A 26,856-nucleotide genomic window follows, 5' to 3' on the forward strand; every position below is an offset into this window, starting at 1 on the left:
TCAGTCATTCAACAAGCTCTTACTGAGCACTTGCCAGGACGAGGCTCTCTGTTCACAAAGCCAGTCTAAGTTGTGTATCGTATCACCTAAGACTATTTCATGCCTTAATTTCTGAACTCAAAACTCCCACACCTTCTTCCCAGTGTCTCCTCATACTCACTCTCAGCTGACGACTCCCCCTCACATTTTATTGAACAAATGGAATTCTCTAGAACTGAGCTCTGTCCTTCTGTCTCCACCATCAAGGTTTTGCTACTCTTGTGCCAGCACCTTCTCCCCTCTCTGTTAGAATTGAAAACATGTCTCTTCTGCCAAAAGACCATTAGCACTTGGGCTGTGGATCCCATCCCCTCTCATCTTGGCCCTTAGTTAATCCTTTCTCTTTCTTCCCCATCATTCATCTCTCCTTCTCTACTACATCATCCCTATCAGCATAACATGCCCTTGTATCTCTCCCATCTTAAAATTCTCCCTTCGTCCAATAGTTCCCTCCAGCTTGCACTCTCTCCTTGTCCCCTTTTCAGCCATATTTATTTGCCTGTTGGATGGTTTGTCCTCAGGATCAGAGGGTAGAGTTAATCCTAATTTTCATGTCGCATTAAGTCTATAACTATCGGTTTGAGCAAGACACTTCCCTGCTCCTGGACCACAAAGCTACCTTGTTATTTATTTTTTCTTTTTATGATCAAAAATGCTACTGATTTTTACAAGGTGATCTTTTATCTGACAGTCTTGCTGTCATATAAATTTTAATATTTGTTGCTTTTGTTAGTTTTTCTCTGTAGGAAATCGAATTATCTGCAGAGTGGCAGTTTCATTTCTTCCCTTCCACTCTATATCTGTTATTTCTTTTTCTTTCTTAAAATTGTTGGCAAGGGCCTCCAGTTATATCTCAAACAGTGGTTGACAGTTGGCCTCTTGTCTTATTCTTGATCTCAGAGGAAATGCAGTTGAAATTTCTAAATTAAGTATGTTACCATTTTATACAAATATACTATATCATATATTTTGGTATATATAATATTAAGGTTTGGTAGGTCTGTCAAGTTGAGAGAATTCTCTTCCTATTATACTTGAAGGGTTTTCAACAAAAAAGTGATGAGTGTTAACAAGTGTGTTTTTCCGCACCATTGAGATAATCAAGTAATTTTCTCCTTTCATAATATGGAAAATTATATTGAGAGAGTTTTCTAACGTTGAACTATTCTTGCATTCCTCATATTTTATGATTATCGTGCACTTTTTTTCCTAATACACTATTGAATTTGTTTAACAAATATTTTATTTAGATTTACACATCTATATTCAAAGTGGAATAGCCCTATATTTTTTTCTGAACTTTCCTATCCAGTTTTGAAAACAAGAATACACAATCCTCATGGTAGAAGACTTTTTATTCTTTTTCTATATTCTGGAACTCATCTAAGATAGAAATTATCTGCCCTCTGGGAATTTGGTAAAATTCATATAGAAAACCATCACCTAGGCCTAGGGATTTTTAGAAAGAGAGATCTTTGATTACATTTCATTTTATTTAGTGTTTATTGGTCTATTCAGATTTCGGTTTCTCCTTCTATCAATTTTTGTGTTTTTTATTTTTCTAGAAATGTTTTCATTTCATGTAGGCTTTCAAGCTTATTATCATAAAGTTTCCATAATGCACTTTTTAAAAAATTTTTATTTCAGTAGATTTTTGGGGAACAGGTAGTGTTTGGTTACATGAATAAGTTATTTAGCGGTAATTTCTGAGATTTTGGTGCACCCATCAACCAAGCAGTGTACACTGTATCCAATTTGTAGTCTTTGGTCCCTCACTCCCCTCCCTCTCTCTCTCTGAGTCCCCAAAGTCCATTGTGTCATTCTTATGCCCTTGCATCCTCATAGCTTAGCTCCCACTTATGAGTGAGAACATATGATGTTTGGTTTTCCATTCTTGAGTTATTTTACTTAGAATAATGGTCTCCGATTCCATCCAGATTGCTGCAAATGCCATTATTTTGTTCCTTTTTATGGCTGAGTAGTATTCTATGGTATATATATACCATAATGTTTTTATCCACTTGTTGATTGATGGTCACTTGGGCTGGTTCCATAGTTTTGCAATTGTAAATTGTGCTGCTATAAACATGGGTGTGCAAGTATCTTTTTTGTATGATGACTTCCTTTCCTCTGGGTAGATACCCACTAGTGGGATTGGTGGATCAAATGGTAGTTCTACCTTTAGTTCTTTAAGGAATCTCTGCACTGTTTTCCGTAGTGGTTGTACTAGTTTACATTCCCATCAGCGGTGTAGAAATGTTCCCTGTTCACCACAGCCATGCCAACATACATATTTTTTATTTTTTGATTATGGCAATTCTTACAGGAGTAAGGTGGTATCACATTGTGGTTTTGATTAGCATTTCTCCGATCATTAGCAATATTGAGCACTTTTTCATACATTTGTTGGCCATTTATATATCTTCTTTTGAGAATTGTCTATCCTCAGCTCACCTTTTGATGGGATTGTTTGTTTTTTCCTTGCTTATTTGTTTGGGTTCCTTGTATATTATGGATATTAGTCCTCTGTTGGATGTATATATAGATTGCAAAGATTTTCTCCCATTCTGTGGGTTGTTTGTTTACTCTGCTGATTATTTCTTTTGCTGTGCTGAAGCTTTCTAGTTTAATTTAGTCACATTTGTTTTTGTTGCATTTGCTTTTGGGTTCTTGGTCATGAAGTCTTTGCTTAAGCCAATGTCTAGAACGGGTTTTCCAATGTTACCTTCTAGAATTTTTATGGTTTCTGGTGTTAGACTTAAGTCCTTGATCTTGAGTTGATTTTTGTATAAGATGAGAGATAATGATCCAGTTTCATTCTTCTACATGTGGTTTGCCAATGATCTCAGCACCATTTGTTGCATATGGTGTCTTTTCCCCACCTTATTTTTTTGTTTCTTTTGTTAAAGGTCAGTTGGCTCTAAGTATTTGGCTTTATTTCTGGGTTCTCTATTCCGTTCCATTGGTCTATGTGCCTATTTTTATACCAGTACCATGCTGTTTTGGTGACTATGGCTCTATAGTATAGTTTGAAGTTGGGTAATGGCATGCCTCCAGATTTGTTCTTTTTGCCTTGTCTTGCTTTGGTGATGCAGACTCTTTTTTGGTTCCATATGAATTTTAGGATTGCTTTTTCTAGTTCTGTGAAGAATGATGGTGGTATTTTGATGGGAATTGCATTGAATTTGTAGATTGCTTTTGGCAGTAGAGTCATTTTCACATATTGATTCTACCCATCCATGAGCATGGGATGTGTTTCCATTTGTTTGTGTCGTCTATGATTTCTTTCAGCAGTGTTTTGTAGTTTTCCTAGTAGAGGTCTTTCACTTCCTTGATTAGGTGTTTTCCTAAGTTTGTTTTTGTTTTTGTTTTTGTTTTTGTTTTGCAGTTATTGTAAAAGTGACTGAGTTCTTGATTTGTTTCTCAGCTTGGTCACTTTTGGTATATAGCAGAGCTACTGATTTGTGTACATTAATCTTGAATGTACCTTGAAACTTTGCTAAATTCATTTATCTGTTCTAGGAGTTTTTTGGAGGAGTCTGTAGGACTTTCTAGGTATATGATCATATCATCAACAAACAGCAACAGTTTGACTTCCCCTTTACTGATTTGGAAGACCTTTATTTCTTTCTCCCGTCTCATTGCTCTGGCTAGGACTTCCAGTACTATGTTGAATAGATGTGGTGAGAATGGGCATCCTTGTTTTGTTCCAGTTTTCAGGGGGAGTGCTTTCCCAGTTCAGTATTATGTTGGCTGTGCGTTTGTCACAGAAGGCTTTTATTACTTTAAACTATGTCCTTTCTATGCTGATTTTACTGAGGGTTTTAATCATAAAAGGATGCTGGATTTTGTCAAATGCCTTTCTGCATCTATTGAGATGATCATATGATTTTTGTATCACATTTATTGATTTGCGCATGTTAAACCACCCCTGAATCGCTGGTATGAAACCCATTTGATCTTGGTGGATTGTCTTTTTGATATGCTGTTTTATTTGGTTAGCTAGTATCTTGTTAAGGATTTTTGCATCTATGTTCATCAGGGATATCGGTCTGTAGTGTTCTTTTTTGGTTATGTCCTTTCCTGGTTTTGGTAGGATGATACTGGCTTTATTGAATAATTTAAGGAGGATTCCCTCTTTCTCAATCTTGTGAAATAGCATCAACAGGATTGGTAGCAATTCTTCTTTGAATGTCTGGTAGAATTCAACCATGGATCTGTCTGGTCCTGGACTTTTTTTGGTTGGCAATTTTTTCATTACGATTTTAATTCATCTCACTGCTTGTTACTGGTCTGTTTCGAGTTTCTATTTCTTCCTGGTTTAATCTAGGAGGGTTGAATATTTCTAGGAATTTATCCATCTCCTCTAGGTTTTCTAGTTTATGCACATAAACTAGAAGTGTTCATAAGAGCCTTGAATGCTATTTTGTATTTCTGTAGTATTGGTTATAATATCTCCTGTTTTGTTTCTGATTGAGCTTATTTGGATCTTCTCTCTTCTTTTCTTGGTTGATCTCAATAATGGTCTATCATTTTTATCTTTTCAAAGAACCAGCTTTTGGTTTCATTTATCTTTTGTGTTTTTTCTGGTTTCAATTTCATTTATTTCTGTTCTGATATTTGTTATTTCTTTTCTTCTGCTGGGCTTGGGTTTGGTTTGGTCTTGTTTCTCTAGTTCCTTGAGGTGTGACCTTAGATTGTCTATTTGTGTTCTTTCAGACTTATTGATGTAGACATTTAAGGTTATGAACTTTCTTCTTAGCACCACCTTTGATGTATCCCAGAGGTTTTGATAGGTTGTGTCACAATTGTTCAGTTCAAATAATTTTTTCATTTCCATCTTGATTTCATGGTTTACAATGATCATTTAGGAGGAGGTTATTTAATTTCTAGGTATTTGCATGGTTTTGAAGTCTTTTTTTTTTTTTTTTTAGATGGAGTCTCGCTCTTTTGCCCAAGCTGGACTGCAGTGATGCTATCTTGGCTCACTGCAAGCTCTGCCTCCCAGGTTCATGCCATTCTCCTGCCTCAGCCTCCCAAGTAGCTGGGACTACAGGCACCCACCATTTTGTCCAGCTAATTTTTTGTATTTTTAGTAAAGATGGGGTTTCACCATGTTAGCCAGGGTGGTCTTGATCTCCTGACCTTGTAATCTGCCTGCCTCAGCCTCCCAAAGTACTGGGATTACAGGTGTGAGCCACCACGCCCAGTCAAAGGCTTCTTTTAAAGTTGATTTCCAGTTTTATTCCACTCTTGTCTGAGAAAGCACTTGATATAATTTCAGTTTTCTTAAATTTATTGGGACTTGTTTTGTGGCCTATCATATGATCTATCTTGGAGAAAGTTCCATGTGCTCATTAATAGAATGCATATTCTGTGGTTGTTGGGTAGAATGATCTGTAACTATCTGTTAAGTCCATTTGTTCTGGGGTATAGTTTAAATCCATTGTCTCTTTGTTGACTTTCTGTCTTGATGACCTGTCTAGTGCTATCAGTGGAGTATTGAAGTCCTCCACTGTTATTGTGCTGCTGTCTATCTCATTTCTTAGGTCTAGTAGTAATTGTTTTATAAATTTGGGAGCTCCAGTGTTAGGTGCATGTATATTTAGCATTGTGATATTTTCCTGTTGCACAAGGCCTTTTATCATTATATAATGTCCCTCTTTGTTGTTTTTAACTGCTGTTGCTTTAAAGTTTATTTAGTCTGATATAAGAATAGCTACTCCTGCTCACTTTTGATGTCCATCTGCATGGACTGTCTTTTTCTACCCCTTTACCTTAAGTTTATGTGAGTCCATGTGTGTTAGACAAGTCTCTTGAAGGCAGCAGATAGTTGGTTGGTGAATTCTTCTCCATTCTGCAATTCCGTATCTTTTAAGTGCAGTGTTTAGGCCATTTACATTCAACATTAGTATTGAAATGTAAGGTACCATTCCATTCATCATGCTATGTATTACCTGTATACCTTGGTTTTGTTAAATTGCATTTTTGTTTTATAGGTTCTGTGAGACTTATGTTTTAAAGAGGTTCTGTTTTGATGTGTTTTCAGGATTTGTTTCAAGATTTAGAGCTCCTTTTAGCAGTTCTTGTAGTGCTGACTTGGAAGTGGTGAATTCTGTCAGCACATGTTTGTCTGAAAAAAAACTATATCTTTCCTTCATTTAGGAAGCTTAGTTTTACTGGATACAAAATTCTTTGGTGATAATTATTTTGCTTGAGGAGGCTAAATATAGGGCCCCAATCCCTTTCAACTCGTAGGGCTTCTGCTGAGATATCTACTGTTAATCTGACAGGTTTTCCTTTATAGGTTACCTGATGCTTTTTCCTCACAGCTCTTAAGAGTCTTCCTTCCTCTTGACTGTAGATAACCTGATGACTATGGGCCTAGGTGATGATCTTTTTGAGATAAATTTTCCAGTTATTTTTTGAGGTTCTTGTATTTGGATGTCTAGATTTCTAGCAAGGCTGGGGCAGTTTTCCTGAATTATTCCCTCAAATATGTTTTCGAAGCTTTTAGATTTCTTCCTCGAGAACACCAATTATTTTTAGGTTTGGTCATTTAACATAATCTCAAACTTCCTGGAGGCTTTATTTTTTAAAATTCTTTTTCTCTTTGTCTCTGTTGGACTGAGTTAATTCAAAAGCCTTGTCTTTGAGCTCTGAAGTTCTTTCTTCTACTTGTTCAGTTCTATTGCTGAGACTTTCCTATGTATTTTTCATTCCTCTAAGTGTGTCCTTCCTTTCCAGAAGTTGTGATTGTTTTTTATTTACACTGCCTATTTCACTGAAGACTTTTTCCTATATAACTCATATCTTTTTTTTTTTTTTTATTTCATTAAGTTAGACTTCACCTTTCTCTGGTGCCTCCTCGATTAACTTAATAATCAACCTTCTGAATTATTTTCCTGGCAATTCAGAGAATTCTTCTTGGTTTGGATTCATTGCTTGTTAGCTTGTTAGTGTAATCTTTTGGGAGTGTTAAAGATTATTGTTTTGTCATATTACCAGAGTTGTTTTTTCTGGTTCCTTCTTATTTGGGTAGACTATATCAGAGGAAAGTCTGGGGCTCAAGGGCTGCTGTTCAGATTCTTTTGTCCCACCAGGTGCCCCTTTGATGTGGTGCTCTCTTCCTTCCCCTAGGGAAGTGGCTTCCTGAGATCCAAACTGCAGTGATTGTTATTTCCCTTCTGGATCTAGCCACTTAGCGGAGCTACTGGGCTCCAGGCTGGTACTAGGGGTGTCTGCAAAGAGTCTTGTGATGTGAACTGTCTTCAGGTCTCTCAGTTGTGGATATCAGCACTTGCTCTGGTGGAAGTGGCAGTGGAGTGAAGTGGACTCTGTGAAGGTCCTTGGTTGTAGTTTTGTTTATTGAGTTAGTTTTGTGTTCGTTGGCCTCTAGCCAGGAGGTGGCACTTTAAAGAGTGCATCAGTTGCGGTAGTATAGGGAGAATCAGGCACTGGGTGGGGCCATAGAGCTCCCAAGAGAGTATGTCCTTTGTCTTTGGCTAACAGAGAAGATAGAGAAAGACCATCAGGTGGGGTGTATTAGTCCATTTTCATGCTGCTAAGAAAGACATACCTGGCACTGGGCAATTTACGAAGGAAAGAGGTTTAGTGGAGAACTCACAGTTCATTGTGGCTGGGGATCCCTCACAATCATGGCAGAAGGCATGGAGGAGCAAGTCATATCTTACATGGATGGCAGCAGGCAAAGAGAGAGCTTGTGCAGGGAAACTCTCCCTTATAAAACCATCAGATCTCATGAGACTTATTCACTAACATGAGAACAGCACAGGAAAGACCTGGTCCCATGATTCAATTACCTTTCACTGGGTCCCTCCCACAACATGTGGGAATTCGAGATGAGATTTGCATGGGGACACAGCCAAACCATATCATGGGGGCAGGGTTAGGTGTGTCTGAGCTCAGATTCTCCTTGGGCAAGGCTTACCAAGGCTGCTCTGGGGAATGGGGTGTGGTTCTCAGGCCAATGGAGTTATGTTCCCAGGTGGATTATGGGAGCCTCTGCTGCATCATGCAGGTCACCAGGGAAGTGAGGGGAAGCCAGCAGTTGTAGCACTCACCCAGCTCAAAAGGCTGGTCTCACATCCACCATCTCCACCCCAACAACAGCACCAAGTTTATTTCCAAGCAGTAAGTGAGCATGACTGTGAACTTGCCCCAGGCTACCAGCCTCCCAGCTGAGAAAGCAAGCAGAGCTGTCAGGTTTTGTGCCTCACTGCCTGCTGCAACTTCTGTACTGTGCCTACACCCCCAATTTGCCCCCCTCTCCCAGGTTCTGGCCAGGAAACTTCATGCTTGGTCAAAATTGTTACAAAGCTCGGTTGGAAGTTTCCTTCTCCCTGTGGTCTTTTCCCAGTTCCTCTGGCAGCCCTCCTGAAGGACCTTTGTGAGACAAAGTCTGAAATGGCGGCCATGGGGACCAAGATTTCCCACAGGGCTCTTCCTACTGCTTCTTTTGCCCCAGTTTTTTGCTCACCTCTCTAAATTTGTCTCAGCTCCAGGTAAGGTCAAATCCTTCTCCTGTGAGCTGGACATTCAGGTTCTCCAGTGAGGGTGTATTTGGGGGTGGACGATCCCCCTTTCACACTTTCACACTTTGGGCATTCACAGTTTTTTGGCTGTCTCCAGGGGGCTGTAGCAGCAATCCACTCTCTTCTAAGGGTCTGTGGATTCTCTCAGCTTTCCTGGTATATTCCTGCAGTAGTTCTTGGAGGAAAAGTTGATGATGTGAGTCTCCACACACTACTCTGTTCATCCAAGTGGGAGCTACAAGTTAGTCCTGCCTCCTATCTGCCATTTTTCATCCATTGTCTTCCATTGGATGGTGAGACATCCAATGTCTCACCATTTCATCCATGTCTTCATAATGCACTTTGAATTTTCTTTTATAACTTTATTTACTTTTCTGTATTGTGTTTGTGTATTGCCTTTATTTCTTGAACTGTCTTGACAGTGACCTATCTTATTAATCTTTTGAAAGAACCAGGTTTTAGTTTTGTTAATCTTGTTGGTTATTATAATTGTAACTCTCTATTTCACTGATTTCTGTCTTAGTTTTTATTATTTCCTATTGTCTTATTCTGAGTTTTTCTCTATTGCTTCTTTTCTAAATTTTGAATTGGTGGCTTAGCTTATTTGTTTTCAATCTGTCTTGTATCCTGATAAATGTATTTTAAACTACACATTTTCCTCTAAATTCCACAGTGTTTTCATTGACATTTGGTTCTAATTATTTTGTCATTTCTTTCATGAGTTAGTTTTTTAACCCAAGTGATGATATTTAGTTTCAGACATGTAGGTTTTTAAAAATAAAATCCTTTTGTTACTTATTTCTAATTTTCTTTCATATGTTAGAGAACATAGTCTGAATAACACTGATTCATTTTATTTATTGAGGCTTCCTTAACTACTTAATACATGGACAGTTTTTAATGTTTTATGTGTACTCAAAAACAATATGTATACTTAAAAAATGCATATATACTTATTTATTATATTTATCAGATCTTCTATTTCTCTATATTTTACAATTTTTATCTGTTCATTCTACCACTTTCTCAGAGGGATATGTTAAAATCTTCACCTATAATTGTTGGCTTATCTATCTCTCTCTGCAGTTTGAGTACTTAATTTTTTTGCATTTTGAGTGTACGTTTTTCAGCGTTTCTCTCTCTCACACACACACACACGCGCGCACACACACACTCACCCTCCCTCATGGGCCTCATACTTGATGCCCCTCCTCTGGCCCACCCTTTCCAGGGCTATCCACATAGGGGCTCCCTCCCTTCCTTCAGGCTGCCCAAACTCCTTACCATGGCCTCTGAGTCTTGCACCATCTGGCTTCAGCTTTGGTCTCCAACCTCGTTTCCTGACACTGGCTTCGTCACTCCACTCCAGACACACTGGCCTTTCGGCAGCTCCTAGAGAGTCTAAGGTCCTCATCACCTCAGGCCTCAGCACTTGAACTTCCCTATGCTTGGCCAGCTCTTTTCTAGGTTTGTTGCATAGTTGGCCCCTGTCGTCCTCCAGAATTCAGTTTAAATGTCACCTCTTCCGAGAGGTGTCCAGAATCAACCATTCTCTATCATATCACCTAATTTTTCTTCCTTATATTTCTTACACACTGCCATGATTTATTTAATTTTTTATTTTAAATTATCTCTTTCTGCCCCAGAATGTAATCTCCTTAAAGGCAGGGATTTTTGTCTTTTTCGGCCACTGCTGTATCTTTACTACTGGGAACAAGGCTTAGCACATAGTGAATGCTCAACAAAAATTGCTAAATGAATGGATGACTGAATCAATGAATGAAAAGGAAAGAATCACTAAAACTTTTCATGCTAGAAAGGGTGCTAGGTACTCTTTATACTTTTTCTCTTTTAGATCCACATATTAACCCCAGGATAGTTAGCGAAGCTTCCACAAGCACATAGGCAGCAGGAGGCAGAACCTCTTAGAGCATGAACATGCCTCTGGGTAGCAGCCTGCTGCCTCTTAGCCCCTCCATGTCTGCAGAATAAGAGTGGGGCCTCCTGGGTGCATCGATGCCATGTCAGCAGGAGAAGGAAAGTGCTAAAACACATGACCTGGGAAGCGGCATAAGTTGCCAAGTCTTGACATGGTAATATTCTAACTTTCCTTATCTTCACAGCAGGAAAGTGGGTTTACTGGAAGCTGTGGAGAGGAGCTCAGGTGGTACCTGACATCCCTTTCGCCTTCATCAGCTGGAGGGCACATCTCAGTGGAGATCAGAGGTTGAAGTCTGAGAGCTCAGAAGGTCCAGGTTTGAGTTCAGGGTCCCTTTGGTTCTCAAGAGGGTCCCCACTCACTTATAACCTCCAGTAAGTCCCTTTCTCTCTCCAAGCCTGTGTTCTTAGCTATAAAACAGGGATAATTCTACCTGCCAGCCTAGCTCCCAGGGTTGTTGTAGGTCCCAAAGGACAGAATGTGTGTGAAAGAAAGAAAATGCTGCTAGACTGTAGCAGACTCTCAAAGTGTATTTGTTTCAGGCGTTCCGTTTAAGAGGTGTTACACGGATTTTAGATACCATTTGGTGAAAATATAAGCCTGATTATAGAGCTCTGGGGACTTTTATGGATTTGAGGCCATCTGCTTCCTTCCCACTGGCCTTCAGTTTGCTTCTGCTCAACTGTGCTGAGTCAGGTCCTCTTCGAATGATTATCATGTTTGAAGGATATTTTATTTAATGAAGTGTGAGTTGAACTGGGATTTAGCTGTTAATGTTTCCAATTTCTTTCCAATTACTGTAAGAATTTTATAAGCAGTTTTATACTTATAATAATATTCCCTCTCTACATCAGGAAGAGCAGCCCAATATCTGATTTCAAGCCTTGTTTTCATCTAGGTCTTAGGGAAAGAGAGAGGTTGAGAGAGAGGGAGACTGATTGAGTCTTTGTGGAACTCCTGTGAAAAATTCCATTCATATCAGGTTGATTCCAAGCAAATTTCAGATTCTACAGAAGAAAAGGGTGACACATGATAGCCATTTGTGCTGCTTCTTTAAGGGAATGCATTTAGACGTTGGTTTTCTTTGGAGTTGGGAATGTGATAAGGTTATTGTTAATACGGGTAGTCCCTGATATGTAATTTATAAAGAGCCCCTAGATAAGAGTGAATGTCATAGTATCTAGCAGCAGCCTCATTGCTCCAGAAACTCCTGAACTCCTTTTCCAACTCCATTGGTGTTTCACTTATCCACTCGACAAACAGTTATCGAGAACACCAGCTCCAGCCCAGAGGCAGTATGGGGGCTATGTCTGAGAATGTGGGCTCTGGAACCATGTGGTTGGGGTTCAAATTCTGGCTGAGCAGCTGTGAGACCCTGGACAAATGGCTCTTCAAAAACTGACTAAAGGCAATTCATTCTTATCTTAGTTCCACAAATAGTTATGCTTCTCTCCAGATACTTGAGCTTTATACTTTAGAGACACTGGGAATCTTGAAAATTGTGATTTTCCTCTTCCTGTTGATTACAAAAAAGCTCATAACTAACTATCCATGTGGCTTATCACTGGTAAATAGGACTTCATATCAAGCATTTTGTTACCACTTTTGCTTGTGGCGGTACTTTTACTTTCCTTCTTATTTTCTCCTTGTGTTGCTTGAATATTCTCACAAATCTCTTAGTTCTCAGTTTTGGCCTCCATTTGACTCATTTTCCCTGCTCTGCTGCTGTGAATCTTTCCATGTCTAGTAGGACAGCAGGTGGTTAGGACAATACACTCAGCTCTACCATTACTGTGATGACCTTCGCTGGTTACTCTGTCTCCTCATCTCTGAAGAGCTGTTGTGAGGACCAGATGAGACATATGTAAAGTGCTTAGACTAGTGCCTGGTATATAGCAAGTGTTCACCAATTCTGTTACTATAACAATGCCATGATAGGACGATGGCATCCATGCTTCAGAGCATTCTTTTTGAAAATGTAGGGTTGTGCTGGGGCACACAGCTGGGAAGGCAACAGGGGCTGGAATCCAGCTTGCACTCCACTCTTCAAAACTGGGATAGAGCTGTGACCACGCAGGGAAAGGGGTGCCTTTTAAAAGTAGCTCCTGACCCCACTCCTCTTTCCTTCTTCCTTATGAATTGAACAGTAAAAGATAAGAACTGACAAAAAGATAAGAACTGACAACATTGAGCAAGATTTTCCATTTGGAAAAAATTTAATCTGGCGTTGAAAGAAGTTTAATCAAAAGAAGTTCAATCTAGTGTCAACTTGTATCCCAATGGACAGCTCCTTGGAGATACGTGTCTTCTAAAAGTCTCGACCTCACTAACCTTTGACTATAAAATAATGCCCCATTTCTTTTAATAACCTAATTATAATAACTCTGAGCCCCCACCTGCTAAACTGAAGCTCAGACATTTGTGCAGGTTGTCCTCAAATGTCCCTAAAAATTGCATGCATACATGCACACTGCAACACCCCTCACCCTACACCCCATCTGTGCCCGTTATCCCAACCTTAGTCCTTCTTTTTGCTTTCCTGCTGCCAGCTACTGGAAGAGAAGGGACTCAGATTCACCGAGTGGGCTGACCTCAGGACCACCACACTCTGAACTACCCGTCTCCATCTCAGCTGCTTCCAACCTGCAGGTATGACTGAGCGTGTGCCAAGGTCTTAAGCGATCTCCAGAGATAAGGACTGACTGAGCCGCCACTCCAGCTGGTCCCAGGGCCCAGCCTGCTGTCCCCACAGCTGCCTGTATAAGTTATGCTTATTTGTCCACCTGATCTTGGTGCTCCTCAAGGAAGGAGAGAAGCCAGCCTGTAAGGAGGATGCCTAACAGAAAACCCCCTTGGGGCCTACATGTGTAAGTCATAATGGCACAGATCTTTTTGTTCACACGTGTAACCTTTTTCTCTTCACCCCCCAGGATTCCCTAATTGGGCCATGGTCCATGTGGTCCCCCATATCAGCTGCACACTGTACCTTGGAGAGGCACTCTCCTTCATGAGCCTTGCTCCTTCCCACCTCCCTCTTTGTGCAGTGTTTCCTCTTGGGGTCCCTCACTGCCTTTTCTATTGTCAGGACTTCACCAAGGCCACCTAGTTCACATAAGCCTTTATGACTGTGAAAGTCTAGAAAAAGAGATTGTAACCCCGACACCTTTTCTCCAGGGCCCATGCAAATTCCTGGATACAATTAAGGACGGCTCCCCATGGCAGCCGTCAAGACCCCAAAGCCAAAGATATGTTGCAGAAGGGCTAGTGTCTAACCCTTCCCCTCCAGCATCACAGCAGCAGACCACCACCTGCCCAAGGCCCTGGACATCACTTAACCCACCCAAACTCATGTTTTCTGTGTGTACACGTGTTCTCTTCAAGACTTTGCAAGATTCGCCAATTTGATTACCCTCGAATCCCGCACTGAGCTCTCTCATCTGCCCATTAAGTAGAGACCTAATTAGTTATAGACCTCACAGCAAGTTACTTCTGGAGCCCACCTGGTGATGCCTGGGAGTCTATGACTCATGCAGCAGGGGACAGGAACAAAAGACTAGACCCAGAAATCTCCACAGGAAATGAAGGACATGGGCCTGTTCTGCACGGGAAGTAAAACAAATAGATTCAGAAATGGGCTCCTAAATTAGGGTTACCAGATTCAGCAAATAAAAATGCAGGAAGCCTAGTTAAATTTGAATTTCGGATACATAGCAAATGCTTTTGTGTGTAAGTATGTCCTGTGCAATATTCAGGCATCCTGTGTTTTCTCTGGCAACTCTATTCCAAGACCCTTCGAGCTACTGTCATGCCCCCTTAGCACTCACTGAAGCCACAGAACCACATAACTGCCCACAGCCTGCTCAAAACTTTATTTCATAGCCTGGGTGCCTGAGAGGTAGTCACGGGTCATACACTGCCTTTGTGTTGGCCTCGTGGATGTGAACCACGCAGCCGGGAGGTAAACCAGAGTAAACAGCCCTCGGCTGGAAGAGAAGAGGATTGTTTCCAGGAAGAGATTTAGAAGAGAGGATGCAGGCTCCTGCTTTTATGAGGAAGGTCCCACCCAGTGTGCTGGCCTCTTGACTTTAACAGCTCCCATATGCTTTTCTTGGAGGAACGCTTTGGGGGAGCCCTGCTCTGTGGCGTGCATGCTCTCCAAAGGAATGGGAAGCTTTTCTCCTGAGGACAAGCATTTCATGGAATGGTTCCATTCAACTCTAAATGTGTTTGTTCCCCCAGTGAAAGGAAAAGGAGGTGCAAGCTGGAGAAGAGGCGGCCAGACCAGGAGTCCAGGAGGCTGCTGTCCAAATGGGCCTTGGCCACTGCTGCCTGGCAGACGGATTGTTCACAGTGGAGAGGGGCCCAAGGCGGTGACCTGGATCATCCTCCTAAGAACGGTCTCCCTACATCCTCAACAGGGCCCTGTGGGGATTTCCAGCATTTTCAAACCTAAATGATCCAGAAAGGAATGCATAAAAATACCTTATCCTTGAAAGATGACAAAGCATTTTTATAAACATTATCTTATTAGGCCCTTGCAACAACCCTGTGAGGCAGCAGGGCCAATAAGGGCAGGGAGAAGTGTGATAAAATGAACCTGGAGTTTGTTTTAATCAGGCATGGTAAGAAATGGAAACGATTGTCAGGGAGGAAAAAGTTTATACTCACAGGCCCCTAGAACAGGAGGTACGGCATGCCATGCAGGCCTCCCCAGGAAGCGCTGGGTCAGTCAGGAGGCAGAAGTGGGGAGAGGAGAGCATGCATGACTCAGGGCCTTTACTGGGGTTCCAGTGGGAAGGAATGGGCGAGGTGCTGCAAATATGCTGAGTAAGTTTAGCTTTGGGTAGTTTGGATAATTTCAGTAGGTTCTGGGCTATAGGGGTGATCCCTAGTTGTCCAGGACCTGGCCCTGGGGTGGTTTAGGGCAGGGGAGATATTGCACTGGTGTATGAGAATTTGCTAAAGGAGAGGGTTGGGGATGCGGGCTCTGGATTGGCTGGTTCACATATCAAAAGCATGCTCCACAGGGAGCTATTTGCTAACTCTGGAGATTAGCCCTAGGAATCTCTCTAGGATCAAGACCCCAAATTCCAGAACATACAGAATTTAGAAAATAAGCAAATGTTGTCAATATAGGGAGGCTGGAGACACAACTTCTTCAGAATTACAAGGGTGGTGTGGGACAGAGCTGGGACTCAAACTCAGGTGTCCTGGCCCCAGTCCGGGGATCATTCTGAGACATTCAGATGCCCTGTTTCTCCTTCCAGGTGCTTGGGTGACCAGAGTAAACCCTCTGAGCAGGGTGACCAACTTTTCCTGTTTATCCAGGGACCAAGGGGTTTCCAGGACGTGAACCCTTCAGTGCTAAAGCCAGGACAGTCCCAGAAAAAACTGCGACTGTTGGCCACCCTGCTTGTGAGCCAGAAGGGACTCTCTCCCTGCTTTCACTCCATCCTTCTGACAGAGATCGCTTAAGCAAGGCCTTAGCCTGGGACAAACGGGAATTGGAAAGAAGGCAGAAGGGTAAGAGAAGAAGGGATTTGAGGACCAGGCAGTCTCACTTCTTAGTCTTTGAGCAAGCTGATCCTTCTACCTGGAGACCCCTACTCTCTCCAGTTTCTTTTTCTCCCTCCCACCCCCATTCACTTAATTCTTAAATACGCTTCAGATCTCCTGCCAGGAACTAGAATACAATCTCCTCAAGGAGCATCTCAGACCTCCCCAAAACTGTTAGGTGCTCCGTGGACTCCCAGTGTATAATTACTTCATCACAAAATTTTGTGTTGTGCTTGTTTCCTTACCTATCTCTTCCCCTAGAAAGCAACAACATGAGGGCAGGGGCTGTATCTTCATGTATTTATTAGTTCAACAAATATTGATTGATGACTTACTGTGTGTCAGGTACTAGGCTAGATACATTGTATCCTGGAGATCCAATTATGAGGAAAACAGATGCAGTCCCTGCCCTCATGGAGCTTACAGTCTGTTCTTGGCTGAGGCAGATGTTAATCAAATAATCACACAAGTACAAGCAAAACTACGAATATGTTAGTAATCATTTATTTTGATTACCAGCTAATAAGTACAACACAGGAGAAGTACCCAATGCTAGGAGAACTTATAACAGGGGGACCAGAGAGGCAGAGGTATTAGAGAAACTTCCCTCAGGAAGTGATGATGGAGTGGACATTGGAGTGAGGCCAAGAAGGGGTGAATTAAGAAGAGGGGCAGGGCCTGGAGAGTGCTCTTGTCAAAAAGAGGCCTCTGTTTCCTTATTTCAGGAGGGAGGACAGCATTTACAGCAAAGGTTCTTAACGGGGGTGATTTCACCTCAGGGGATATCTGACAATGGTGACATTCAGTCACATTTGGAGATTTTTTTTTTTTGTCACAACTTAGGGGAAGGGTTGTCATTGGTATCTAGTAGGTAGAAGCTAGAGATGCTACTAAACATCCTACAACCCACAGGACAATCCCTCACAACAAATAATTATCTGGCCCAAAATGTCACTGGTGCCCCTGCTGGCAGAGCAGAGAGCGAAGGGAGTGGGGAGAGTGTGGTGTGAGCAGAGTCTGGAAACCCTGAAGGTCTTGTTGGCAGGGTGACATGATGAGATCGATGTTTTGGAAAGACAGTTTAGCTGTAGCGTGGAGAACAGAACAGACAAGGGTGGAAATAGAATGACTAAATAGTGGACAAGTGTAATAGTCCAGTTGGCAGATGATGGTGGCTTGGACCAGGACTTTAATAATGAAGAGAGCACTGAATGGATTCTTTGACCATTTAGAAGGTAATATAACAAGACTTGGGATCGGGGTTGGAGCAGAAGGAGGAATCAAATAGGACTCCCGATTTTCTGGCTCGAGTACCTAGACAGTTGGTCATAATAGTATGTGTCATTCTACCTTATGAGGAAACTGAGGCACAGTGAGTAGGGGGGCATGGCCAGTCCTCACCATAGAGAGCAAGTCTGAAACCCATGCTCTCTGCCATTCTAAGTAGCCTCTCTGCATAATGGTGCTAAAAATGGATGGGACCCAGGCAGGGCCACAGCACATGAGCCCACATTGAGTGTATTACGTTTGAGGTCAAGGAAGAGAGCTGCAGGCACAGGCTGAAACCCAGAGAAGTGCTCCTCACAGGTGTATATCCTCACAGGTTACAAACGTGACCATCACATAGCCGGGACTCTGGCAGTAGTTGTTGAATGGGCTGGTGGATTAATTAACTGGTTAAAAAGTAATTAGGTGTATTGAGACAACTACAAGATAGACCTTGTCTGCAGGGACTTCATAATCCCAGGAAAAACATAAGAACTTGCAGGTATTGGAACTCTGCTCAGCCCAGCCTTAAACTCAGTCATCCTTTTCTCTTCTACCTTACCCCAAGTCTTGGGAGGCAAAGTCCAATGTCTGTGAGGAAACTCTTTGAGCTTCCCAAACTGGAAGACCAGAATTCAGTTGTCAGGACATCTTTAGCCAATCAGCGACAAACAAAAAATTTTTTAAAACACTAAGTCAAAACCAAAAACCTGAGGCATGAATGCATGTGTGTGCATGTGCACAGGCTGTCCCCTCCCCCCATGCGTTCTACCCACCTAGGCCTCTGCGGGGTCGCTCGTTATACTGGAGAGTTCTATATCCTCCTCCTGCTTCAGTGCTCCCTGAGAACAAAATGAGGAGGCCCGCCTGAGATACGGAAAAGCAGCTCTTCAAAGCTTCTGCCTAATTTTGTGTGGCCACCAGAGGGTCTAAGGCTGGGTGATGGGCTTCACTTTGCTACACAGGCAGGCCCAGGGTTTGGCTGTTTCCCTGATAATGAGAAACCTTAGTTTGTCTGTGGGCTGGGGGTTAACTTGGGCAGGCTGTTTTCTTGTCTTATGGAATGGTACACTCATAATGCACAGCTACATAATGCACAGGGCCCAGTGCAAAATGGAAATGCAGGGGGCCCCTGTGCAAAAATCAAGAATTTCAAGATAGCAACAGCAAAGCATTAAACCAAATGTGGGGAGCCTACCTCACATTTTCTATCTGCTGCCCACCACCTGCGTGGAGCTGAACCAGATTCCTGGAGGAGCAGACCAATCTCAGCAGAGTGAGTGCATCCACAGCAGACCAGAAGAGCACCTTCCAAAGGGCAACCTCTTTTCCCTGAGGTGCATAAGAAGCAGCAACCTCTGAAGAGGGAGACTGGTTCTTCTCCACTCCCCTAGCTTCCAACATCAACCCCCCATAGCCAGGAACACCTCTCTACCTTTCTTCCTTGTGCCTCATGCTACCTGTTTGGACTTCCTTACCTTGAAATGTTGCTTTCTCTGTCCATTTTTCCCTTTTACTTAACTAATTAAACAAATATTGATTGACTGCCTGCTGTTTGTCTGGCACAGCTCTAGGCCCTAGTGATACAGTTGTGTGTGCTGATGTAGCCATACTGATGAAAATACTGAGGTCACCTCTACCAGGTGGTAAATAGCTGCTACCCCAAGTCATCCTCCATTCCCCTTTCCCCTGTCCCCAGCCTCCCACTGTGGCCATACTAGACTCTCTCCCAGGCCTCTAGGACCTCCCAAAAATCCAGCACCTAAAAGATCTGCTCTAGAGCTATGGGCAGTATCAGCTCTGGTTGGTCGGGAAGCAAAAATAAGAGGTCATTTTTGGTGTTCAGAGAAGATTTCTTGCAGAATGTGACATTGGAGCAGAGACCTGAGTGAAATGAGGGAGTGAGTAACATGTGAAGATCTGAAGCAAAGAGATCTAGGCAGAAGGAACAGCAGATGCAAAAGAATCCCAAGTGAAATCAAGCGCCAAATTCAAGGACACAAAGAGGCCCTTGTGGCTAAAGTAAGGGGAGGAGATAAGGTCAACGGAAAGCCAGGGAGCACATCCTGAAGGCCTTGCACCTCAAAGTCTGGAATCTGGGTTTCCTTGTAAGTGTGATGGAAAACCAGTGGAGAGTTTCAAGCAGACAAGTGATAGGAACTGACTTACATTTTGCCAGATCACTGTGGCTGCCATGAGTGGAAGGACAGGGCCGGTCAGCTCGCCCATGTGATAGCCCAACTAGAAGTTCCTGATCCCCCTGGAGGTCCAGCGGGAGCTTCAGAGAGAGGGACGGTGTACAAGGAAACTTGGCTTTTGCCTCCAAATCTCCTAGGCAGAGTCTTGTACTGAGGAGACAGAGATTTCATGAACACAAAGCTCCATAGAGAGAGGAGCTTCCCACTGTGTGGTGGGAAGGCATGCGTTTGGAAGTTTGCAATGTCAGGTGTGCCTACCTTCCAGTCCATGTCTCAGTAGGGCTAACTTAGCTGTATTTCTTTTGAAACATGGCTTGTCTTCTCTGCATTTCTGTTTCCCCTTCTGTGAAAAGAGAGTTAAAACTAATTATAACACCTACATAGCATTCATTATGTGCCACTCACTTTTCTGAGTGTTTTATATACAGTAATTCACTCACTCCTCCCATAACCCTATGAAGAGATTCAATTATCACTCTATTTTATAGAAAGGAAACCTGAGGCCCAAGATATTAAGTGATTTTCTCAAAACCTTACAGTTTGTATATGGAGAAGCTGGAATTTGAATCCCGGTACTTGGCCCAGGATCCCTGCTTTTAATCATCCTACTCTACCACCTACTTTAGAGAATCACAGTGAGGATTATAATTTATCTGGCACAATCCTCAACATTCTAAGACCAAAGACACTTACCAGACTCTCATAGAATAGTCAAATATGAAAAGAATAATTAAAAGCAAAACAAAACATGAGAGCCCTGGAATCAGAGTGCTTCAAAGAGGATGTGCACACAAAAATGCTTGATGCAGTATAGTCTGCTATACAGACAGCAGCAACCGGAAACAACGTAACTGTCCATCTTGTGAGAATGGATTAATTAACTCTAGTTTATTTATATAATGAAGTACAACACAGTAGTGAAGATGAATGAACATAGATAAGTCTCAGAAACTAAGTTGGATAAAAAGGAGAAGCCAAGTTGCAGATGAATATATACAGCATGACAACACTTACAAAAAGCTGAGAACATAAAAATAGTCTATGCATTGTTTACAGATGTACATCTATCCATATTAGTATACAATACATCTATATTATATATAGAGAGAGAATGGGAGAGAAATAAAGTATGGATAGGAAGGAAACACACTGTCGGAGTGGAGAGCTCTGGCAATGAGCAGAGAGCATTGGGAGGGAAGATGGAAGTTCCATGTTAACTATAATTTTACTCCATTGAAAAACAGATCTGAAGCAAATGTGACAAAATGTTCTCACCTGTTACAGCTCAGTGAAGGTAAAGAGTTTCCATTTCATAATAGCAGCTAACATTTGTTGGGAGCTTTCTGTATGCCAGAACTGTTGTGGAAGCTTTACAGGTATGAACACACTCAATCCTTTAAAGCTATCCTATGAGGTTATTCTAGTATAATTTAGACTCATATAGGTAAGGGAATCAAAGCACAGAAAACTTAAATAACTTACTCAATATTATACTGTTCACAGGTGGTGTGGCACTGAATGGGACTTACATGACAGCAACTTGACCACAACACTGTACATGCTGCCTGCTGGAAAGCATAAAAACTAACGCTTCTACATGCTGACTGCGTGCCAGCACTGCTCAGTCTCCCAGATGAGTGTTATTGTCCCTATCTGATGGAGGAGGAAGCTGAGGTGCACGATGGGACAATAACCTGTCCAACCATCACTCAGTGGTAGGAGGGAGTGTTGGAATTTGAACCCAGGCAGTTCAGTTCTAGAGTCTGTGCTCTTAACAGTCACACAAAACCACCACTTAAGGTGCCATCTCTTATATTATTTTCACTGTTTTGATGCATGCTTGAAATACATTACAATTTGAGTATTTTAATTAAAACAAAATTAATTAAAAATAGAGGGAGGTTTATCAAGAGTCAAACACCACGGAGAATGAAGATATTGACAATGCCGTTGGGTGTGATCTGGAAGGAGTCAGGGTGGCTTTTACCATTTACTGTCAGGGCTCAGCTGCCCTTTGCCTCTGTTCCCTTTATTCCCTGGGCCAGCCTCCCTTGCTGTTCCTCCACACTGCGTTGTAATCATCTGTTTCTCTCTGTCTCCTCCACAGACTATGAGATCTTTGAAGGTAAGTCTATTTTGAATTTATCTTTGTGCCCCCAAGAGCAGTGCTTACTAAACAGTTGATATAAAATAACTACTGCTGGGTGAATAATGAGACCCCAAAAAGATGCCAGCTGCTTCCCACTCCTGCCACCCACTGCACCCCAACCCACACGAGAGTTCACAGCTCTGCTGGTCCTCCTAAGGAAAGATGGGGCCCCAGCTCTGGTCTCACCATAGCTTTCATACAGGGGCCAAGATGTAAGACAGTGGAGGAAGAATGAGAGGGGACAAAAATCAACCAAAATTGGCCCAGTGGAAGTGGGTGCTGTGATGAGCCAGGTGCCCATCTGATAAAAATCAAGGCTTCAGGAGAATGGATAGTTAGGTACAGAGAGATGGGCGATGTTGGGTTTGATTGACAATGCTTGGCTGTAAGACAAGCTGCCTTATGAGGATGCTGCAACACCACTGAGTGAGTTTTCTGAACCTGAACAAGGCAACAGAGGCACCACAGAATCTGTCAAAGAACAAGAAATGACGTGGACAGACCTAGCCTTACATTACCTCCATGAGAACACTGCTCCCACATCAGAAACTTACACCTAGCTCCCTTTTTATGGGTGGATTTTTTTTTTTTTTTTAATGCATGGATACAAAATGTTTTCTTTCAGTTTTCTAATTTAAATCTAATCTAAATCCCAATTTAAACCTTTTAGTAATAAAAATTCAAAAAGGTATACCCATTTGGCTGTGGCAGCAAAGTGCAATGTGAAAACATTTCCCAGAATAAGAAACTGAGATTTCTCAGGAATGCAGAGTATTTGACTCTTTGAGCCTAAAATTCTTCATCTGCTAGCTTGTATTTGAACATGATTGGTTAAACATTTGCCTTTAACTCTGATTTGACTTTACTGTGAGAGTTTAGCACTTCCCAAAGAGTTATCCATGTCCAGTGAAAAAAGATGATTGAAGATATGAGAGAAAGGCAAAGAAAGAGGAAGCCAGACATAACAATTATTAACTTCTCATATTACCTCTTTTTTCTGAAGCCTTCTGAGTGGATATGAAACTTAAGTGGATATGAAACCTATAGATACCATGAATATAGAGATATCCCAATCACTAATTTCTAAGATTTCTAAGACTCTCCAAGGTATTTTCAAACTTTGAATAAATTTGCAAATTAAAAAGTTTTCTGACAGTTAAAATTATATATAATAAACCGGAGTCACACACTAGGGTCTTGACAACATTGTTGTGGTCTTCTAGTTGATAGGCCAAAGACAGAATCTGACAAACCCAGTTTCTTAGAAAGAAACATTTAGTAGGGACGTAATGAACAGAAGCCATGTCTGTGTCTTGTCTGGTCACAAGACAAGATAGTGGATCCCCATACCATTACCCACCAGACCCAGGGATTATATACCACAGGGGAGGGGCACACCTGCCTCAGAGGGAATGGGTAGGGATTTGCCCTAAGGGCAGGCTTTACAGTAAGTATGTGCTCTTACACAAAGAACAATAGATAAACTGGAAATCTAAAAGGAATTTCTGGAACTGGTGTTAATCAAAAGTCATCCTGGCAGGTTAGCATCCAAGATGGAGTTGCTTTAGTCTCCAGAGAGGATCATTAATCCTAAATCTCTGCCAACACTTTTATCTTAAGAGAAAGGGAATGTGCTTTAACCATACCTTTTATATATCTAATTATAAACTATTCCTTAGAAAAGGGAGGCCTTTTTAGCTTATTGTAAAACTTCCCATTCCCTGTGTTAATTAAGAAAACAGCTAACCAGAATATCTTTAAGTAATTTTCTCCCCTTCAAGTCTAGTCAAAAACAAACCTCTGTGTTATCTTGGGTTCCTCTTGCTCCCTTACCTCCCACACCCAGGAGGCTGCCAAGTGTTGTCAGTCCTGCCCTTGCGACATCTCTTCTGTCGACCCCACCCCTCTCTTCTGCTGCTGCTTCCTGAGTTAGCCTCCTCGCTGGCCTTCTGGTTTCCTGTCTGTCCTCCTCCACTCTGTTGTCCCCATTACTGGTAGATTCATCTTTGTCCGGCGCCTGGGACACAGTCATGGCTTAGAAATGCTCATCAATTCTGAAGCTCTGATTTTTCCAACATCTTATGCAGACTTCTACAGGCATCCCTCAACCCCATACATGAAGTCTGAACTCTTCAGCCTGCCACTCCAGGCCCTCCCTCATCTGATATCAGCCTACCTGTTCTTGTCACCTACCTGCTCTCATCAGGGAGCTTACATTCTGGACATGCTAAGGGCCTGCTTCTAGTGCTCTCCTGCTCCTCGTCCTTTGCTCATGGTGTTTTCTCTACTTGCAATACCTTGTCCCCCAGATACTACCTATTCTGCAAGACTCAAACCCAGTGCCACCTCCTTCTTGAAGCTGTTTCCGACCCCACACAGCCAGGTACCTCCTCTCCTTCCTCTGCACTCACTTAGCACTCTCCGTCTCTCATGTGGAACTATTGAATTACATGTCATTGTGCATAGTTTGAGAGCAGCATTTGTGTGCATTTGTGTCTTCAGTGCAATGCCACACGTAAAGTGTACAACAGAGTTCCTGGTACACAGCAGGTATTCAATAAAGGTGAGAGTCTCCCCCTTCTGGTAGACTTTTTGAAAGATGAACCACTAAAATCTCATGGCAGCCACAGCAGAACTCCTTTTCTTGAGAAACCCAGGGGGTTCACGTTGTGTCTGTCTGCTTACTTTAAGGAAGGTGACATGATATAGCAGAACACAGCAGACCTGAGTCTGAGTCTGGGCTCTGCCATATGGTACCTTAGAAATTCCAGAATTTCAGAACGTTTGCCTAACTTCTTTATATTTTTCATCATTAGGGTAGCTTTCTTATTACTATATTAGAACTATAGAAATTAGGCTTAAAAAGCAAGGAGATCCCCTAAAGAGAAAGACTCAGATAAGATAGAAATACCTTGTTCTTTCACATAATGACAAGGAGATGGACAGACAGATGAGGATAGGTAGGAGACTCTACTCTCCCAAGCCATCCAGGGCCCCAGCTTCTTTTTGTTCATTGCTCTGCCATTGTCCAGATAAACTAAAGCTTACTCATCAGCTCCACAACCATGTCTCTTTCTAGTTCCCAGGAAGGCAAGCAAAGAGAAAATAGCTCCTTTTATAAGGACTTCACCCCTAAAGCTGCACAGTCACTTTTGTTCAAATCCTATTGACTAGAATGATATGACCACACTTAGCTACAAGGGAGGCCGAGAAAGGCTTAGCAATCCCGAGCCTCTGATTCTTCAGTCATCCTATTCAGCAATAACTGGGAAGCCACATACACTACCAAAACTCAGAGTAGGAAGGTTCTGTTACCAAAATAAAGCTAAGAATGAATATGGAGGAACAAATACCAGTCTTTGCCATACCTGCCTCACAAAGTTATTGTAAAGATTAAATGCTAAGATTGGGAAAGCACCCAACATTATGTGCAGCAAAGTAAATATTCATTCCTCCTAATTGAGATCAGTCTTCCCCACTTGCCTAGCAGCTTTCCACATAGCAAGCTCTCACTACGTTTTTAATGAATGAATGCTTACATAAATGAGCTCATTTTGAAGGCCCACCATTGCTAACTAGATAAAATCACTTGTAACTTACTTACAATTGTTGTTGTATGAAAGCTTGCTGCCAAAGTAGTTTACTGTTTAAGTGGATAGGGAGCTCTCTTTCTACATCATCCATTTGCTAAACGAATGGAATTTTGCTGAATACTCCTAAGCCTCAGAAATTCCCAAATGAGCTGGACTAACATTATTAGAGATCTACTGGCTTAGTATGTGATTGCTAAGCTACATTTTATGTGGATCTCTGCTGTTTCTCCAAAGAGCAGATAGCACATTAAGTGATCCATACCAGCCCCTCACATTCTTTGGTTTGAGCACTTACGCTTTGACTGTCTCCAGGGACACCAGGAGGGAGAAGTGGATGGGCAGGCCAGTGGGGGTTCTGCTCTCCTGGAAGTCCCAGGAGAAACTGAGAGCATTAGGGGAGCCCTGCAGCTGGAGGTCTCCGCAGCCTGTGACTCCTGGGAGTAAAGGACATGGAGGAAAGCTGTTCCAGATTGAGAGACGGTGGCTCAGCTGTCAGGGATACCTGGGGTTTTTCTCCCCCATGTTAAGCACTTAGCAGTCTCAAAATCCATTTCTGTTTAGTTTGGGCCTGTTGCTAGGGCTCTAGTGATGTAGCCTGTCGCCTTAGTCAGTGGAGTCTCAGACTACTTTGCCGGAAAGTTCTTCAGCAGTGACTCAGCAAAGGACTTACAATGTCCAGAAATTGTCATTTAAAGCAATTCCCAGAGCTCTGGGAAACAGAGCAAACTGACGTAAATAGAAAAGCAACTTTTGGATGGCTAGAGAGAAGCAGCTACTGCTTCACTAGATGCAGCGTCCATAGAAAGCCCTGGAAATGACCAGCAAAGGGTGCAAAGCTGCCTTCACCCCCTTCCGGAACAAACCCTGTGAAAACCCAGCGCAGCCCCGCTGGGGTGAGGAATCGGGGTAGTTGTGACCGCCAGCCAATCAGCACCAAGTCTCTCACAACCCAGATTTCCCAGTTCTGGCCAGGCAGCTCCCCCTGTCTCTCTTCCTCCCTCAGCATCATCTCCTCACTGGAAACAACTTCCCACTCCCTCCTCTTCCATTCCGTCAGAGTTGCTCTGTTAACCTCTACTCTATCTTCTTGAAACCTCAGGTTTTATATACTAAGATATTTCCTGAAATTGGATCATGCTAACCAAATCTCTCATAATCTGCTCCTGGCTAGCTAATGGGACTCTTAGTCTAGTATCAAGATTCCTGGCAAGAAAATGTATTTTTAATTATGTGTGTGTGTGTATAATCATATGGGTATATATATAGATATCTGTGTGCATATATAATTGTATGTGTGTGAATATAAATGTGTGTATATGCACGTATATGTGTATGATATGTTTAGGGATTTCCCTAAACACTCATTTACTCAAATAATATTTTGGGATGCCTCCTATGTCTCAGACATTGTTCCAGGTACAAGAATACAGTAGTGAGTAAAACAGACTAAGAACCTTCCTTGATGAAGATTAGGGCAGACTCACAATAAATAAATATTACATAGTATGTGGGTATCTGTACATTTACTATGTGCACACACACACACACACACAGTGGCTGG

General features: G+C 42.2%; 1 long non-coding RNA gene across 1 annotated transcript in view; it reads right to left on the reverse strand.

Moving 5' to 3' along the window:
• The window catches only part of LOC103224120 (uncharacterized), an 88,132-nt gene that overhangs the window by 52,211 nt on the left and 9,065 nt on the right, over positions 1–26,856 (reverse strand). Inside the window, exons 2-3 of the long non-coding RNA XR_005240337.2 lie at positions 19,812–19,896; positions 19,525–19,703 (exon numbers count right to left, since the gene is read on the reverse strand). This is a non-coding gene — a long non-coding RNA (uncharacterized lncRNA). The remainder of the gene's footprint in view (positions 1–19,524; positions 19,704–19,811; positions 19,897–26,856) is intronic.

Source organism: Chlorocebus sabaeus, chromosome 20 (assembly GCF_047675955.1).
Source record: "Chlorocebus sabaeus isolate Y175 chromosome 20, mChlSab1.0.hap1, whole genome shotgun sequence".
Lineage (NCBI taxonomy): Eukaryota > Metazoa > Chordata > Mammalia > Primates > Cercopithecidae > Chlorocebus > Chlorocebus sabaeus.